General features: G+C 34.1%; 1 protein-coding gene across 3 annotated transcripts in view; it reads left to right on the top strand.

The window, feature by feature from the left end:
• Window positions 1-19,558, top strand: part of DPYD (dihydropyrimidine dehydrogenase) — a 798,341-nt gene that overhangs the window by 321,120 nt on the left and 457,663 nt on the right. The gene's annotated exons all lie outside the window — the stretch shown is intronic.

Genomic DNA, 19,558 nt, shown 5'->3' with positions numbered 1-19,558 from the left:
CATTAAGGTTGCTACTTTCCTTAATTTTTGTAGACCATGAGATTTTCAGTGAGGTGCATATTAACTGCAGAGATAATAATGTTTCTATATGTTAATAATTTTAAATGAAAAACACTTGAGCTATTTTCCAGCCTCATGGGAGGAATCATTTACATCCTTAAAGGCTTATTTTACCATTAACCCCTTCATTTGAGTAAAGTGGATAGCCATATGTAAAGTATTAATTCTTTTTACATTAGTGCTAATAGCAAGTATTTTAGACCCACTGGTGTGAGAGGATTAAAAGCCACAGCATTAGGCATGCACCAACATTTCTGAGATTAATCCTTGTTAGAGAAACCTAGCGGGAACATATAACTTGATTTTCTGTTTATTGATCAGATGCTTCTTGTTTCTTTTATCATGTGAAATGAAACTCTTCAGAGACAATATCATATTGCATTAATATGCTGAACTTAAACAATATAACACTGGATTAAATCGGTTTGTGTTCCCCTTTCTGCTAGTATTACTATTTACTATAAATGCAGATTTTAGGGATAGATCTGTGGAGATGGGATATACCCTATATATTTGGCATGATGGTCCAAATAATAGATAAGCCATTCATGCTTTTTCTAGTCAGAAAGTCATGTTAACAACAAAGCTCTGGGAATATTTACTTCTATTTGTTAGAAGGGATGATTAGGGGTTCAGTGAATAATAGGTACATTCTGAGATTTTATTATATATTTTGAAAAGAGGAAAGGGATAATATTTCTGTGTCTTATCATTTCTCTGTTACTCCCACCCCCACCTCACCTCACCCAGATTTACCTTGGTTGCCATGTTAGCTTAGAAAATATTTCCTGGCTTCTCATCCTCATGTTCACTTTAATTTGGCTGGATCCCAGGAGTGACATTCAAATATTGACTAACTAGCAGAGCATAGGCACAGACCAATCAGGAGGTACATCAGCTATAAATGGCTTGGTGGTGAATGAGCATTCAGTTATTTGGCTAAAACTTAGCCTGCTGTGGTGGTTGGCTTATCCCTAATTTATCTGGTTATCTTAATTCACCTTCAATAATGGCAGCCAATGGATTCTTAGCGATTTCTACCCTATAAAGAAAGAAGAGAGTTGGAGATAAAGGTTGGAAAGGGGAGAGACTATTCTACCTAAAGCAGTTGTATCTGCTGATTCTTGTGAGTGGTTTTTGAGTTGTTAAAGGGACCCATATAAGTCAATAAATTGTCTTATTTTTTCATAAAGCACACAGCTTATTTTAACAAATATGCACATATACATACATAGCATACAGATATATGGTTACATATAAATCTTACTTATGTATCTGTAGTAGATAAGTTGGTGAACATGTGTATGTACATATGTAATATATATTAAACACCTATATACATGCACACACATATGTAAAGTTTGTCCTTAGTTAATGGATGAGTTGGGTCTCCCCAAAGTTTCATATATATAAGTAGGCATTTATAATAGTAAATTTATATTATGTTTTTTATCAGATACTATAGTACTTTTAATATATCTAAAAAAAACTGTTTTTGGTTCCATGAAAGCTTCCCTGAACTGATCAGTGTTCAAGAAAAAGTGTTTTATTTTGCTCTGAGTTCCAGTCTCTTTCCCTCTTCCCTGTGCCTTTATTGATCTGTGCCAGCTCTGGTCTCTGAATATCATGCTATTCCACTTGGTTCTAGGTATCTTTTACTTGAACACAGTGATTAGATTTATCTTTGTCCTCACCGCTTGACTAGGTCTGATATTCTCCAATTTCTTTCCCGTTTCAAATGTTGGAACAATCTTGGTTTTTTTCTCATTATACTTTTACATTTAGCATGGCATTACCTATGGAAAAAAATGAATGGCTGGTGGTATTATCCTCATAGAACAGCTAGCTAGAACTGATCAACTTTGGGTCACCTGGGTGGCTCAATCGTTGAACTCTGCCTTTGGCTCAGGTCGTGATCCTGGGGTCCTAGGATCAAGTCCAGCATCAGGCTCCCCACAGGGATCCTGCTTCTTCTGCCTATGTCTCTGCCTCTCTGTGTCTCTCATGAATAAATAAATAATATCTTAAAAAAACCCCACAAAGACTGATCAACTCTGAGTGTATATGGAATGGGATTTGATTGGACTGGCACACTAGATAGGTTTAAATGTTACTATGTTTTCAAATCAGTATATGTGTTTTAACTATTTGATTAATATTAATTTTAAGAGACAGAATAATACAAATGTTCATTACTAAAATTCACAGAGAAACAGATTCCATGTCTAATTCACTTCTGTTGGCAGAAGCAAAGTCATTGTTCTTAAAATAAAAATGTCAAAGTGATTCCCACCTCTTTATTTTCTTGCTTTCTTTTCAGAAACTTTTTTAAACCAATCAAATTTTCATGGACTACATTAAATATTTAAAAATCAAATGATAAAATAAATCACCCTTGCCTGGTAAAATGGTTTTAGAATATCAGTTGACTACCACTACCAAGTTTGGGCTTTTCGAATTGTGAGTCTGTTACACAATTAATAAACAAGGATAAGACAGCTCCTGTGAAAGGAACATATATTTTTTTTTTTAATTTTTTTTTTTTTTTTTACATTTTCACTGTATGGTGATTTCTGTGTTAGAGGAAACAAGATAAATGTACTTTTTGCCAGAAGTTCATGTAAAACCTCAAGTTACCTGTTATATTTCAGATTTTTAGTCTAGTATAATTTTAATTTTACTTATAAATGAGTGCTCTGAGCTGATGCCTGATTAATCTGCTCTTATTTTTTCCTGACCTGAAGCATAGCATATATCCATCCATCCATGTAACCCTCCATCCACCCAGTTCTTTGTTCCTTCATTTAGTAAACATTTACTGAACATCTTTTATATGTAGAAGGCATTATGATTGGCACTCTACATAATTTCTTTTGATCCTCACAAAAGTCTTTCAAGACAAATACTAGTATTTTAATTTTGCAAATAAGAAGGCTAATGCCCAAAGTTAAACAATTTGTCAACATCATATTGAGTATTCTGCTCATCTTTGTTTCCTAGCATTGTCCTTGAAACAGAGCACTTAATGGTTAGAATTGAATGAATAAGGGAAGTACAATACATTTTACTATAGCTGACACCTATTTAGTGCCGATTAAGTACCATAAACATTTCTATGCTTTCCTATATTCTCTCATTTACTCCCTACAAAAGCCCCAATAAGCTCAGTGCTATTAATTATCTTATGTCTGTCTTATACATGAGGGGCCTGTGGAAAAGGTGGTTAATTAATGTGCTCAAGATCATACAGCTGGAAAATAGCAGTCAGGAATTTAGGCTGTGGCTCTGGAGTCCATGACTTGACCACCATTTTTTTTTTTTTTAATCTATCACTGTACATGTTGCGTTGTGAATGCTCAAAAACTGCTACAAGATGATGGTGATGATGTGGAGTGGGAAGTTTTACTGATGTACTGAAAAACCTATTTCCTATTTTATAGTAATTATGAAATTTTCAAATTATAGTTACATGGATTGTCTCTTTAAATCCCTAAAACACCTTATATTCATTCTACTTTTAACAACAAAATATCTTTTTTTATCTTTAAAGAAAAAAACAGTATATCTGCATGTATGTATAAATGATTGTCATATATATTTATATGTATATATACACATCGTATACATACAGAAAGAGAGGGAGAATGAGGGAGGGAGAGGGGAGGAAGATAAGTATAGTATAGATTGAGATGTAAAACTAATATTAAACTGGTGTATTTTCTCTTTTTTACATCAGAGTCAATTTGCATTTTAAATCCCCCCAAATGTGCCAGTGAACCTGGATATATGCTTGGAAACAACTAATCATTATTTTAGAAAGCAATGCATTCTTTTATTGCTTAAAAATAAAGGTTTTCACGTGAACATACTGGGCACAAAATTAAATCTTTATAAAGAAATTTGAGATGGAAAAGGTAACTTCACTTCATATCCTGTAGCAGTAAAACAAACCACTGTGGTGTGTCTTTCTTGTAGTTAGTTGATCATATGCCCACAAAGATAGCTTTGCTTTTTAACCCATTGTATACACATTTTTCAGTATTTAGTTCTGTCAATAGAGGACCCTGAAAGCAGTGAGGGTAATGAAGAGGAATGATAGTTTAGATGTATTCTTTCCTGGAATGCCAGTTGAATTAAATCTTTCATTCCCACTGCAGACATACAAATCTATAATCTCCTTTCAAGATGAATCCAGAATCAGGAGTCTGCATTCTTTTATTCTTGGTCAGGAGATTAAAATTGATCACAGGCCACACAAGGGAGTCAGCTGTAGTATCACAGCTCAATGTGGTTAACGAGGACAGCACTTGCCTTCTGTTCTCCTTAACCATGCACTTACAAGTTACAAATATTATTGATTTCAGGGGTCATCTGAGGCTGTGGGGAGGTTGTGTGACTTGACAATATTTTGCTATTTTTAAGGGATAAGAGCTATGAGCCCTGATAGCAACTGGGACAGGTATAGTTTAAGTTTGACAAATGAAGATTTATACTTTTTGAGCTGGCAAAGTCCTTCACGTAGAAATAATGAATGAAAATTTGATAGTTGATTTAACATAGGTCAAATGACTTGCAATGGAAGAAGGAAAATAACACTTTAATTATTACCCTTTCACCAAAATGAATTGATGATAGGTTTGTCATTGTAGATCTGTGCTTCAAACAAATGAATAGTGCTTAGAAGATCCTTTTACAAGACATCATTTAAATTTAAGTAGGCATAGTTTACCTAAAATCATTTGAAACTGTAGTGTAGGTGGGATGATATGTGAATAATTACCTACTAATCTTTAAAGCCTTTTTTTTTTCTTTCTGGTGAATAAAACTACTGTATTAACATTCAGAAAATTTAAGGTGCCACAGATCATTGAAAACTAAATTTTCAAAGACTAGGTTCGAGCTTCTTTTATTTTTCTCTAATAAGATTATATGCTAGCCTGAATATATATTTTATGTAATGGTGGAAGAAACACTATTTTTAAAGAGTTTTTATTAAATTGAATTTGGCTTGAACACTTACTAGTTATGAGATTTTAGAAAACTTATTTTACTGCCTTCAACCTCAGTTTGCTCATCTTTAAATGGTCATAAAGGTGTCTAGCTGATAGAGTTTCCATGGGGCTCAAATATACAAGAAGTATTTTTAATAAAACACTCTACAAGTATAAACTCTTAAAATATTATTACTGAGCCTGCACTTAAGACAGTTGGTGGTAGAAAGATTTTCTAAAACACATTTTCTCTCTTTTTCTTCATAATCTATAGAACACATTGGCAAGATAGCAGTTAGGGTTATAAAAGAGTCCATTGGAGCTACAATGTAAAACTTATTGGACTAGATTAAATTATTGATATTGGCTTTACATACACCATGCTCTAGAAGAAGAACTCAAACAACTTTTTAAAATATTACTTTTAAAAATGAAAATATTTGTAATTATAAGAAATGGCTCTAAAACCATATATTAGGATAGAAATCATAGTTCAGAAACTGAAATATATATGTGATATATATATCACATGTATCATATTTATATATATATGTGATATATACATGTGGTGTATATATATATACTATATATATATATATATATATATATACACATACTTTATATATAGAGAGAGAGAGAAAGAGAAAGAGAGAGACTGCTGTCATTAAACTAAAGGTGTTTAGGATAGAATTAGTTAATTTTTTTGTTGATTTTATTTTTTTTTAATAGGCTCCACACCCAGCATGGAGCCCAACACGGAGCTCAAACTACCACCCTGAGATTAAGACCCCAGCTGAGACCAATAGTCAGACGCTTAACCAACTGAGCCACCCAGGCACTCCAATTTTTTGTTGATTTTTGAAAGTGTAAGATTTTTATTGATATTGTTAAGATATGTACTCTTTACACTATAGTTAGAGTGGTACAGGTGTTTTTGAGTATAATTTAATTTTTGAATTTGTTTATAGTTCATAGGGAATTTAAATAGTTTCCAAAGAGCAAAACAGAATCTCAGTTTGATCTTCCTGATTAATCCACCATCTACTGTTACTATAATATCTTCATCTAGTAGTAGGAAAAAAATGAGACCATTTGCCTATATAAAGGGCTCCAATTATAATGAAAGTAATTTCAATTATTATTAACTAAATTTCTCATGTCTGTATAATACTTCATGATTCAAAAGACCTCAGCTCAAGGGAGGTGGTGCTAAAATCTTAATTTTACAGAAGAGGAAAATAAGGCATGGGGAAGTAGGCTAATTTGCTAATCACATAGCCAGTAGGTGAGAGAACTGAGAACAAACCTAGGTATTCCTACTTTGGCCATGCATTTCATCTGCCTGGGAGTATTTGGTTTTGCTTCAGAGGTCAGAAAATTTGTTGCAGCGTGAACCACACAAGAATGTGCCCTTTTGCAGAATTTCCAAACCCAGTAGAGGTGGAACAACACTTCCCTAATTCAAAGCTTCAGTTTTCAGAGCAGCCCTTCTAAAAATTGGTTTTAATCAAATGTATATTATATAAGCCAAGTTATATCCATTTTATATTACCCACACACCAACTTAATTAACATGGAGCTGTCATTATTGACTAATTCTTTCTTTTTGAAAACATTCTATTGTGAATATATTCTCCATTAACACTGATTCCTGGAAGGGAGGGCATGTAGTCTAGTCCTCCTCTAGCAAAATCTTTCTGTATTTTGGCTACATTACCATTAGAATACTTTGCAGTGTGGGTATCAGCGTAGGGTTTATCCTGTTGCCTCTTCTGATTTGCCTCATTTAATTAAATTTATTCTTAGAGTTGAAATTTATGTGTTTGTATTTTGTTGTTTTTGTTCTATTTTATACTCTCTCTCAGTAAATCTCCTTTAGGTATATTATTTCTAAAATTGTAGGTCAGTGGTCTTGTGTTATACTTAAAATTCAAGGATGAGTCCTAAAATGAAAAATTACTCTTTTGAGCACCTGTTCCTTTGTGCTTTGTAGTGTACATATTATTGTACTAGATAATTTTTAAAAAATATGTGTATTCTATAGACAGGGAAGTTTGAACTCAAACCTCTCTTATCCTGGCTTCCAGTATACCACTTTCTACTGCACCTCTCACTTGACTTAATCTATCCTCAATCTATTTGAGTTCTTCTTCCTCTTTCCTTCTTTAAATATTGGTGTGTTATCTAGTGCTCTACTCTTAACCCTCTTTTCTGTTTACTATATACACTCACTATAGGATTAGCTTATTAGCATTCATGACTTCTAGTACAATCTTTTTTTATCATAATTTTCAAATCTATTTGTCCAGACCGGATTTCTCTCATGAGCTTCAGGCATGAATTTTTACCTGTTTATTATCTAGAGAACCACTCTCTTTGATGCCCCACACTCCATTACATACATTCAAATGGAACAACATTGTTCCCCTAAGACTTGTTCCTCCTCCATTGTACTGGATTAGTCAAGCACACCGCTCTTGAGGTACCATCAAAACAGAAAATTAGGCCTAACTTTTGCCTTGTCTTTCCTTCTATTCTGTATAACTACTGGGACCAAATTATTTGAAATTAACTCCTAAATATCGATGGGGTCTGTTTTTATTCTCCTGTATCCCCACTGTCAGTATTTCAGTGTAAGTCTTCTTCTTTTCCCATTAAAATTACTATAATAGGAGAAGAGAGTAAAAGCATACCTCAAGGGAATGCCAGAGTCACAGTTTCAAAGGCCATATAGAGAATTTCTTTGAAGTATTAAAATTTCATTCAAAATTTGCATTTCATTCCTCATTCTTTCCATATATGACCTAATAAAAACACCATAATTTAAATTGCTTATCTTTGAGTGAAATTCTTGCTCTGGGAGGGTAAGCTATGTTTCTACACCACTGTGTAAGGCTGTTGACCCTCCCTGCAATGCCATGCTAATGGAGGTAACTAGTAATCCAGGTTGAGAAGTATAAAGTAAACATTCCTTTCTTATTTGGAGTTTTGCAGCATACCCTTTACATGATCTACTCCTATCACTCTCAACTGCCTTTCAGTTGTACACACTGCTACCAGTTTGTCCTTCTTGATATTCAAAGCTGATTATATAATTTCCTGCAGTATTTTCTCAACATAAAATCCAGATTCATTGGTGTGATTTGCATGATCCTTCATGGTCTGGTATTTGCCTATTTGTCAGATTTTAAATTTTGCTATTCCCTGTCCCCTCCTATCTGTTCCCCTAAACCCTAGTCCAGTCAGATGGAAGTCTTACCCCTTTATACCTTTGTAAATGCCACTTTGTAAATGCCACTTTGTAAATGCCATCATTGCCTTTTTTTTTTTTTTTTTAAGATTTTATCCATTTATTCATGAGACAGAGACAGAGACACAGGCAGAGGGAGAAGCAGGCTCCATGCAGGGAGCCGGACATGGGACTCGATGCCGGGTCTCCAGGGTCCAGCCCTGGGCTGAAGGCGGCGCTAAACCACTGAGCCACAGGGGTTGCCCTTTTTTTTTTTTTTTTAAACTGCTGGAAATGTTCATATTTCAAGACTCAGCTAGAGCATCCTTGTCTCTAGTCTAGGTGAAATATGCTTTATATGTGTTCCTGTTTACTTACCTATGTATCCCTCTACCATAGTGCTTATTTTGCTTTATTCTAAGTTTCTGATTACATGTTCTTCTCCCACTAGATTGGAAACTGTTCATCTATGTATCACTAGCACCTTGTATGTTAGCTAGCATAGTATGCGCTCAATAAATATCTCCCCATAAAGCAGATTTTATAGATAAGGAAATTGAGACTTAAAGTAACTATGATTATGCAAGGTTACATAGCTAATACATAAAGGAGTAATTATGTGAACAGAGTTATCTTTAACATCAAAACCATTACTTTCTCTTACATCAGGCCTAACATACTTACAAATTCTTGTATACAATGGAATTTATTCATGGTGTGTAGTCATTGTCAAGTGTGGATAATTACATTGCATTTTGGCATTTACAGGCACATGCTGGGCATTTGGAATGGCACTTGGATAAATAGTAATTGATTTAATCTTGGTGAATGTGATTCTTTAACCATTTTTGAGTCACTTAGAGAACGTAATGAAAGGTATAGACCCTCTGTACACATACACAGTTAAATGATATTGAAGGGGCTCAGAATGGGCCTCCCCAAAATGTGTCGCTTTAGCATGTGGATTACTTTGAGCTGGTATCGGTCAAGGCCCAAAAAACTCTAGAACAGCTTTTACTTCCTACCTAACTACATAAAAATAATTAGAGGGCCTAATCCAAAGAAAAGAATTATCACTAGAGATAACTACAAAAAAATAGGTTCTAGCTGTCTTTTGGGGCAGGGGTGCTGCTCAGCAGGACTTGGAGGTCAAATTCCTCTCTGTGTCCCATTGTTTCTGTGTTATAGGCTATAGCAAACATTTGTTTACCAAACATTTGTTCTTCCTATCTTCCTACAAAATTATCTTTCTCTCCTTCAGAGTCTCAGACCCCTATTTCTTTAGTTAATTCAGGATGGCATATAAGCCTGACTACCTGTGGGTTTCACATTCCTATGAGGGGGCTCCTGTGTGTATGTGATTAAGTTTGTTTTCCTCCTGTTAATCTGCTTTATGTCAAATTGGTGAATAGAAGAGTTAGAAGAAACCTAGGCAGTTAAAGGAAAAATTCTTCTTCCCCTATAACACATATGCAAAAATGTACTTTTTTGATAGCCTTGGTTTTCTTGAGAAACTCAGGCAATGTTCGGAACTCCATTTTTAGATTATCTCCCTATTTGTGTAGATGAACAAACTGAAGGTCAAGGTCAATCACATGTTTCTGAAATGGTTGACCATTTCTATCCATCAAGAATGTCTTTTGGAGGGTCACCTGGGTGACTTAGTCAGTGAAGCATCTGCCTTTGGCTCAGATCACGATCTTGGAGTCCTGGGATTGAGCCCAATGCTCAGCGGGGAGTCTGCTTCTCCCTCTGCCTCTGTCCCTGCTTGTGCTCTCTAGCTCACTCTCTGTCAAATAAATAAATAAAATCTTTTTAAAAAATGTCTTTTGGAGAGCAATTACTTCAGGGAATTTCCTGAATTCCTAGAAAAGTATTCTAATTTTGAGACTCTTACTCAGCAACATGTTAGGAAGACTAAATACATTACATGTATAATTAAGGATGGAAATAAATTAAATTTTTTCTACATCATGCAGATTTCTTGAAAAAAATGTATTGAGATAGGTGTTTTCTTGTAAAATTTACAGAATTATAGTAGTGATTCAGAGTAAGATAAATTTGCACAGAAATGTATTGCTTATGTATAAGTGGAAAAGCATAAAGTGAAATGACTCTGAGGTGTATCATTGCAAGATAAAAGAATTATCATAGGAGTATAATAAATATCTATGATGTTAATTTGCATTTTCTTGTAACTTGTAAAATTATTTCAACAATATAGAGTATATTATGCTTACTTGTCTGCATCACAGTTTTATAAAAAAATACATTTTTGTAACTCTTCTCATTTTAGAGATAAGCTGAGGTTTAATGACTTGGAGATAAACTTATACCTAATAACTGATAAGTAACAGAGTCAGGAATCTGTTGGAGGTCTTCTGATTTGGAAGCAAGCAGCTCTCCATTGTTTCGCAGACATGCCTGGGGAGAATCACACAGACACAGAAACCAAGTTCCAGCAGCTGAGAGAGTCACCAAGCACAGTTAGTGCGTGATCTTTATTTTAAAGCCTGCCACTTGCTTCCTCAGGCTTGCATTGTTTCACTTTGTAGAGCTCTGAAGGCCAGAGCATCCTTGGGTAACTCAAAATGATTCTTAGCTTTCATTTCAGTTTTAATCCATGACCCTGGCTCTTGCATTATGTTTCACCTTATTTTATTCCAGTAATATAGCAAGGATCCGTTTGGCTTTAAAGGAAACAGTTTAACTATATCACCCAAACGCATGTTATGTTAAAAATTATTAAAGTTTTTGATACAGAATACCTTGGCCTCACAATATAGTTGTAAATTCTCTAAAACAATTACAAATAAAAAGGCTACCAGTGCTTGTATCTAAGAATTTATTTGAATAAAAAAATATTAAAGTACAATTTTTATAAATACCTTTGAGAAAGTAACTAATACAATGCAATGAATGTATGGTACCTTTACTGGTGATTAACACATTAGTGATACTTTTGAGATTACATTTTTAAAGGGGTCTTCTCCCTTCTACAGAATGTGTGTTTATGGTGGCAGCTTTAATGCTATTTCCTGCTGTGCAGTTCAATAGAGTATGTTTTTAGGTGGTTGGTTGAGGGTTTTTTTTCGTTATGTATGTCGATGGAGATAAGTGTTTTAATTACTTTTTTAATGTCTGTGCTTTTGTATTTTTCTCCTCTCTTCCCTTTTATTTCCTGCTGTTGAGATTACTGCCTCATCTCCACAGCAGGTGGCTGTTGCAAATTTGTTTTCTTTGTAAGCCTGGTAGATTTATTTTGTAATATAACTGTTCCTTTTTAGTATTTTATTATTAATGATTTCTTTACTTTGGAATATAGTATACTTACATAGTCCTAAATAGTAATTTCCTAACACATCTAAGAATTCCAATCATTAAGGAAAAAAACCTTTGCCTGAGGCATATTGTTTGAGGTTTTTTTTGCTTACCCTTACTTCGTGATGTGAAGATTAAAATTTAAGGAAATTGTTTTATAGCAAAAGCCAAATGAGAGTTGGAAACAGAGAAAAGAGCAGAGAGGGGAATGAAGAGAAAGAGGTCCAAGAGATAAAGCTTTAATAAATATTACCAAAAATCAAAGTGCTAGGAAGAGTTTTGTGACAGAAATAGGAAATTGCACTAATATATCTTTTCTAGAAGAGAGATTTTAACGAGATCTTATGTTTCTATTAAAATTAAAATTTAATTACTAAAGTAACTTTGGCTAATTATAAGAAAATTTTAATATTACAAAAGTGTAAAGAAAAATACTTAATCTTTTTTTTTTTTGGTACAGTAATTTGTTGGTTTGGTTCTTTCATATATCCTTTTATATAAAAAGAAAAATAAATAAGATGGATCCTGAGTATAAGGAATTATTTGTCAAGAATGTAAAATACATTCAAGGATATTTTGTCCATTTTTGAATTCTTGGGCATTATTTTATCAATTAAAATAATCTCTGTCCTCTATTTTATTCCAAATGTATAAAGGGAACAAAACATTGGAGACCAAAATGCACAATGAACCATCATCTCATTTTGTTATATAGAACTGCTGGATATTTTATGATAAGTTAAAAGTTCTCTAGAAAACTTTTAACTACTTAGAATCAGTTTATTTCATATTATTTCACTTGTGAATACATTGCTTTCTTAATATATTTATATTGTTTTTCACTCGTACATACTACTTGGAGTTGGAGCTCGGTATTCAGTTCTAATACAAAGTTATAGGAATTGATCTCATTGGTGTGATAAAATTTGTGTATATCTTCTACATGAAGTCATAAAAAAGAACTAAAGTACATCTGTAACAACACTGTAGGAAGTATCATCTTTGGTTATTTCATTCTCTTCTCTGAGGCTTTTTAAAATTTACTGTTTAATGACTTAATACAAAAGAAGACCTTAATTCTGCATCTATCAGATTTTCAAAATTGTATGGACACTTAGTACTTCTCTTGCTTCTGGATTTCATTATCTGTTACATGTGTCTGTATAGAAAAATACCATATGTAATGGGAAAAAAATATGATTTGAGATGGTGACTTCATTCATAACATTTTTCTAAAGTCTTCATCTTGTTATGCTCTAACCGATTGTGTGATACACACGATTAAGGCATGTGGTCACATTGAGAGAGAAACTAGACAGCAGTTACATGAAACAGATGTTTAATGGGGATTTGAAAAATCAATGAAATGAACACTATTGTGATGCATGGTGATCTGATTTCATATGTGTTATATTGAATCACTCCATTCTTTCTGAGTTCAGTCTGAACTAAACGTATTTACAGTGGGGCGTTGGGGAAAAGATAGGGAGTTTTATTGAGAAAAGAAGCACAATAGGGCATCATTGATCTGTTCTCTTTCTAGTCAATATATAGATCTAGAATGATAACCCATATGGCACTGTTGTCCCTTGGAAATAAGATATAAATCCTTTGAATCATATAAGTGATTTTTAAGTGCAGATGAAAACCTTTATAATCCATTTTGGAATTCTGAAATACTTAGGTCCTTGAAAGGCGTATTTTACTTCTATGTTGTAATCTGAACAGTTTGGGCTTGATATAAGAGTAGTTCACCTTTTCTAATAGGTATAGAAACACATCTAGATACATAGGTGCATCCATAAATACATATATTTATTATTTTATTCCTATATTCACATATCTTACATATAACTACTTAAGTGTCTTTTTATGATTAATTGCAATAGCTTCTGTTTTGGAAGTATTTACTGTGAATCTTTTTATCATGTGAGGCTTTGTTTCCCATGGTTTTTATACTTTACCCAAGATAGTAATAATAACTACATTTCAATGGTGTTTTAGATTGACCAGAGTGCTTTATGTGCACTTTTCTAATTTTCAGAACAACTCTATACGTTAGGGAGAGTTATTTTCATTCTAAAACCAAGGAATTTGAGGACCATAGTATTAAGTAATTTTATCTGAGTACAGCTAGAAAGGAGAAATAGTGAAACTAGAACCCAGTTCTTCAGACTCCTAGGTCAGTACTCTTGGAGTCATGATGTTACTCTAAACTCCTATTTGAATGCCAAGTTAAACATTAGAGGGTCTTAATCTTGCTACTTCCCTGATCTTGAAACACATGTGGTTTGAGTCCATTGTAATCTGTACAATGAATGAGGTCAGAATACCCTGGTTTGGCCAGAGTCTTTTATTCTAGCCAAGGTTGCTAAGTTTTGTGGACTCTGATATCAATCTCCCCAACATTGACCACTTAAATCTGTAATAATATTAATTGTGCATATCATGGATTAGATGAACATTTAATTTACATCTATCCAAATGTATCATTTTATCATATCAAACAAAGGCTTTTTTAAGGGAGAAAATGCAAATAAAAGGAAACCTTTCATATCTGTGCAAAGAGCTTCCCATTTGTATTCATTTTATTCTCCTAACAATCATATGATGAGGTCTCTGTTGCTCAGAAAGAGTAATTTACTGGCCCAAGGTCATGATAGCTAGTAAGTGCTAAAACTAGAATTTTAATGCAGAAAGTCTGACTTTAGGAGGTTTTGTTCTTACTCATATACTCTGTTTACCAATAATGACAGAAGTCAGTTGACATTAAGATTTTTTAAAAGGTCTAGTAACCAAAATAAAGAAAAGCAATGTTTACACAGGCACATTTCTTTTACAAGGACATGCATGGATGGCTGTGGTAGATAGGCTGAGGTAGATAGCTTCGGTTAGGGTTTGTTTAATGAATCCATGTGTAATCTCACATTTCAATGTTCTTCCTCCTGTAGCATTGTTTCCCAAAGTAGGCTTAGGGAATGAGGACTGTGAGCACACAACATGCTTTCTTCTGTGACAAGAAAGTGAAATCTCAGGTACAAAAGTACTTGAAAAAGTGAAAAACTTAGGATATTTGCCATTAGACTCCATTTTCTGTTTTTAGCCACTTGTGAATAGTGACATAATCAGTGGGATTTTATTTGTTTACTAACATCTTCTTACTGAAAAAACACTAGTGTGGAATAACAAGAATTGATATACCCGTAGAGAGTTTGGTATGCTCTCTCCCCGTTTCTGTGAGCCCATTTCAGTAAGCTATAGTCTTTTGCCAGGAACTTGAGACAGTCTCTCAGTGTTCTCTCTATGTCTGTGGGATTCGTGAGGCTTTCTCCAGTGATGGGTATATCTGATCACTGTCTTTCCCAGGACGGCTTAGCTGTCATTCAAGTGGATGCCACTGAGAATGAGAGGCATCACATGAATGCTTGTTCCATTCAATTAACACCAAATAAGTGAGCCCGTGAAGTAACACAGGTGGACATTATAAGCTCTCGGGAGTTCTTAAACATGTCCTACCATATCTGTGAAAACCCAGCCTTAAAAGCTTCTTTCTTTCTCCTTCAATACATACTAGATGAGGACATGAAACAGAATATTTAATATCCTATTAATGTTCATTGAAGTTGTGCAGAAATTTATTATATACACTGCTGTTATTTATTCTATTGTTGTTCCAGAGAGGTGCTTTGGAAACAAAGAAGAGATACACATTTCAAAGAATATCAAATATTGAAAAAATAACCAGCAGATACCCAAGAGGAATACACTTAAGAAGGAAAACAATTCAAAAAGGAATTGTACTAGAGAAAATAATCACAAAACAAAGATACAGCCTAGAAAAGCAGCCTATCTTTTCTCTACCACTAGATTGGAACCTGGCCACAGACACATTCTGTGCTGTGTGTATCGTTAGCCTTACAGTGAGGCATTGAATGCATATATGTTAAATGATTTAGATATCACTTGTTAAGTAGCAGTACATTAAAACAGGGCTTAATTATAACATTTTATATGAAAAAGGCAACATTTTGAAGTTAACACATAGACTGTATAACCAGACTGTCCAGGTTAGAAATTGGTACTGCTTGCTACTTATTTGTTCTGTGACTGTTGGCAAAGTTACTTATTAACCTGTATGTGTCTCAAAAAATGCAGAAAATAAAAAAAAATGCAGAAAATGTCAGTTGTCTCATAGAATTGTTTTGAGAATTAAATGAATGTATAAAAACCACCTACCTATATGCTAGGCATTTAGAACAGTGACTATAACATAAATCATCAATATATGTTTAATTAGACTTTCTATAATGTAAGCAGACTTTTTTTATTTTAGGAGAAGCTGAAAATTATCATTTTGCAATAATCTTTTTTTGAGATCAATTTTTTTTTTGAGATCTTATTTATTTATTCATGAGAGACACACAGAGAGAGGCAGAGACACAGGCAGAGGGAGAAGCAGGGTCCCAAAAGTGAGCCTGATGCGGGATGCACTCCCAGGACCCCGGGGATCATGACCTGAGCCGAAAGCAGAGCCACCCACTGAGCCACCCAGGTGCCCCCATTTTTGCAGTAGTTCATAAGGTGGTGTTCCTTTGTATAGATACATGTTGAAACACCAAAAACTTCATTAACTATTCTAGAAAAACATAGAAACTATCTGGCCTTCTTGAAAGACAAGAACACTGTACATCTACTAAGCTGAGCTGTTTTGTTTGTCAAATCTTTGTCAATTCTTCTTTATTCATAAACCTCCTTCTTCCCACTGAAAGGTGAATTAAAAAGTCATTTCAGCATCATTTTGAAATCATTCTGATAGAGACACATACCTTATTTATTAATATGCCACCTACTCTCATGGAAATCTTCTTTGATAGATGGGTATTTGCAAGTTTCATTATCTTTCATATTTCACTTAAGATTGCTTCATTTTTCTTTTTTTTTCTTTTGTAGCACTTTGTTTAAATTTGCTAAGGCTTAATACTTTAAACTCTTTTCTTTCCTTGCCATAAGATGTGAAATTTGACGGAATTGATAACTACATAATAAATAAATCTATCTTAATATTAATAGCTAATGTTTAGTGAGCATTGACTATGCAGTCTCAATGCTTAAGACAGATGGATAGATTCCTTTAAATCTCACATCAATGAAAGAAGATAACTGTTGTCCCTAGCAGAATCATTAAGAGACATATAGATATAGATATATCATATTATAGAATTTATTTCAGGGAATTGGCTTATGTAATTGTGGGAGCTGGCAAATTCAAAATCTGTGGGCTGGGCCTGCAGGCAGGATTTCTTCTTCCTCAGGGAAACTTCAGCTTTATTATTAAGGCCTTTCCACTGACTGATTGGATGTGTCCTACCCACATTGTCAAGGTAATCTCCTTTACTTAAAGTCAACTGGTTATAGATGTTAACCATATTTACAAAATGCCTTCATGACAATACATAGATTAGTGCTTGATCAGATCATTTGATAGTCTAGCTAAGTACATATAATCACAGGCACTCACACAAGATCACAGAGCTGGTAAATGGGAGAGGAAGACCTCACACCAAGTCTGGCTAATAACAAAGGTCCTGCTCTTAATCACTGCACAGCATCATGGTTAGCAGATGCTAGGGTACTTTTGCCAGCTGGGCCAGACTACCAAACTGTCTGTGAGGAGAGCTTCAGATGTGCTGCCCTAGGTCATAAGGGATGACCTGTCACCCACACGGGCAAGAAGAGCTCAATGGACCTTGAGACTTTAAAAATATGTGTATCCTGAGGTGTGGCTAAATAGACTACAGGAATAACATTATGAGCCTGTCCAGTTTCTGACTCATTTTTTTTCTCTCCTTAAAGCCATTATCCATAAGTCAGGACATCTAACCAGTGCCCTCTTGAACACCTACAGAAAGAATCTGATCCAGTAAATGTTAAATTCATTAGAGGGATAAATGCAGAATGGAGTAAAAGCACAGGAAATTCACTTGTCCTTGTCAATCTCTTGATCCAAGTGAGAAAAATGAAATTTAAATTTTACCGAAGCTTTTTTCTTGTAAAATAGTCCTTGCAGGATAGGAAAAGTCTTCTCCATAGATCCAGTGGTGTATTCGATAAGAATGTCTTGGATTTCTTTAGAAAGGTTATTTTTCTTTATTTTATTCTAAAATTGTTATTATTATTTATTTGAGAGAGAGCACTAGCAGGAGGAGGAGGAGAGGTAGATGTAGACAGAGAGGAAGCAGACTCTCCGCTAAGCAGGGAGACTGACACACAGGGCTTGATTCCAGGACCCAGAGATAATGACCTGAGCCCAAGGCAGCCTCTTAACCAATTGAGCCACCCAGGCACCCCACGAAGTCATTTTAGCAATGGGTTTATAGAAAGTAATCACAGATATAAATTTCCCTCTCTGCCTTAACCATGGCAAGTAATGAAAAAACCTCAGATTAGGGGTGAGTAAAGGGAGGATTTTAGACCTGATTGACAGTAAGTGTGGAACTTTTATCTGCCACATGCATTTTCTGTGCTTTGTTTTTGATCTGCTTTAAAGATTTTTGTTTATCATATCTCCTTGATATTTCATAGCACTGCAGGTTATTTTTCTTGTGTGTGATTTTTTTTTTTTTACAGGAAAATGAAGTGCTATAGAACATATGCTATCTCTGTCATACAGTGGTATATATAAGAGGGGAGGCAGGTCCTTATTTAAATTTTGGTATGTAGCATATGTATGTATTGGGTAGACTAACCAGGTGTAGCTAAAACTATAGTCATTTTTAATAGCTTTCAAGAGAAATTGTTTTGTTATTAGAGTCTTCAAGTACATATTCAGCTATTTTTATGTAACTGTGACTTCTCTATCCCAATCTTTCTAAAGAATTATATAGATAACCACACATTTATGTAATAGTTTCCATGTTATAAATATACCTAAAGAGTAATCCTTTATGTCAGAAAATGAGGAAACAGTCTTCTCACATTTCATTTATAAAGAAGCCAAAGCACACTATGTTAACTAACATTCCAGTTAATTTAAGTAAAAACTTACAAGGAAAAAAAAAAAGAAGCCAAACCAAAGATAAGTCAAGTGACTTGCCTCACCTTCCTAGATAAATAAAATACTTTTAATAACAAGTGATCTTAAACTAATAATCTATGAGCAAAGGGCAAATATTTGAGAGGAAGTCATGCTGTACAGGGAAGGAAAATGTTTGATTTAATTTGAAGGGACAACAGCAGTCTTTTGTTGGTTACACTTCCACTCATTCCACAAACACCTTCAGCTTTCAGATTTCGTATGACATCTACCTTATCGTACCAAAGTCATTCTTGGGCCATTCTTATTACTCTAGATGTCCACCAACAACTACTCATTGCTCTTCACTTAACAATAAAATGAAATCTTACCTCTAGGATAACCCAGAATTTGGGGAAGTAAGTAAAGTTAAAGTATAAGCTTTCTCCTGCATTTGTGGAATTGAGATGAATTAATTCTACTCTTCTATGGTAGTGCGAGTGGCTGGGGGGCAGTGATTGTTATCAGATTTGCTTTGTTTATGCTTTGAAAAAATTTAGTCTGCTATTCATTTTCTTTTCAGAATTTTGGTAATTATTTCCTAACTATGTGCTTAGTGCATGCATGTTGTTGAAATTTTGGAAAATAAAGAAATAATGAAAAAAATAGACTATCCACAGTTCCACCACCAGAAATGATCACCATTCAGATTTCATAAAACTTGAGTCCTACTATATGGAGTTTTGTATCCTGCTAGTAGTTCATTTAACACTGTATTTTGACTACAGTCCAGTGTTATTTTTTTAAATATTCATTTTAATGGCTGCATTGTGTTCTATTCATTTTATTGACATTTTGGTTTTCCCTCATTCTCTCTCTCTGTCTTGACCATTTTTGCACATTAAATCTTTATTTCCATGTCTTAGTGTTTACTTAATATAGATT

The sequence above is a fragment of the Canis aureus genome, chromosome 8, assembly GCF_053574225.1.
Source record: "Canis aureus isolate CA01 chromosome 8, VMU_Caureus_v.1.0, whole genome shotgun sequence".
NCBI classification, from domain to species: Eukaryota; Metazoa; Chordata; class Mammalia; order Carnivora; family Canidae; genus Canis; species Canis aureus.
Note: the sequence above shows the minus strand (reverse complement) of the source record. Positions and strands in the feature narration are given on the sequence as shown.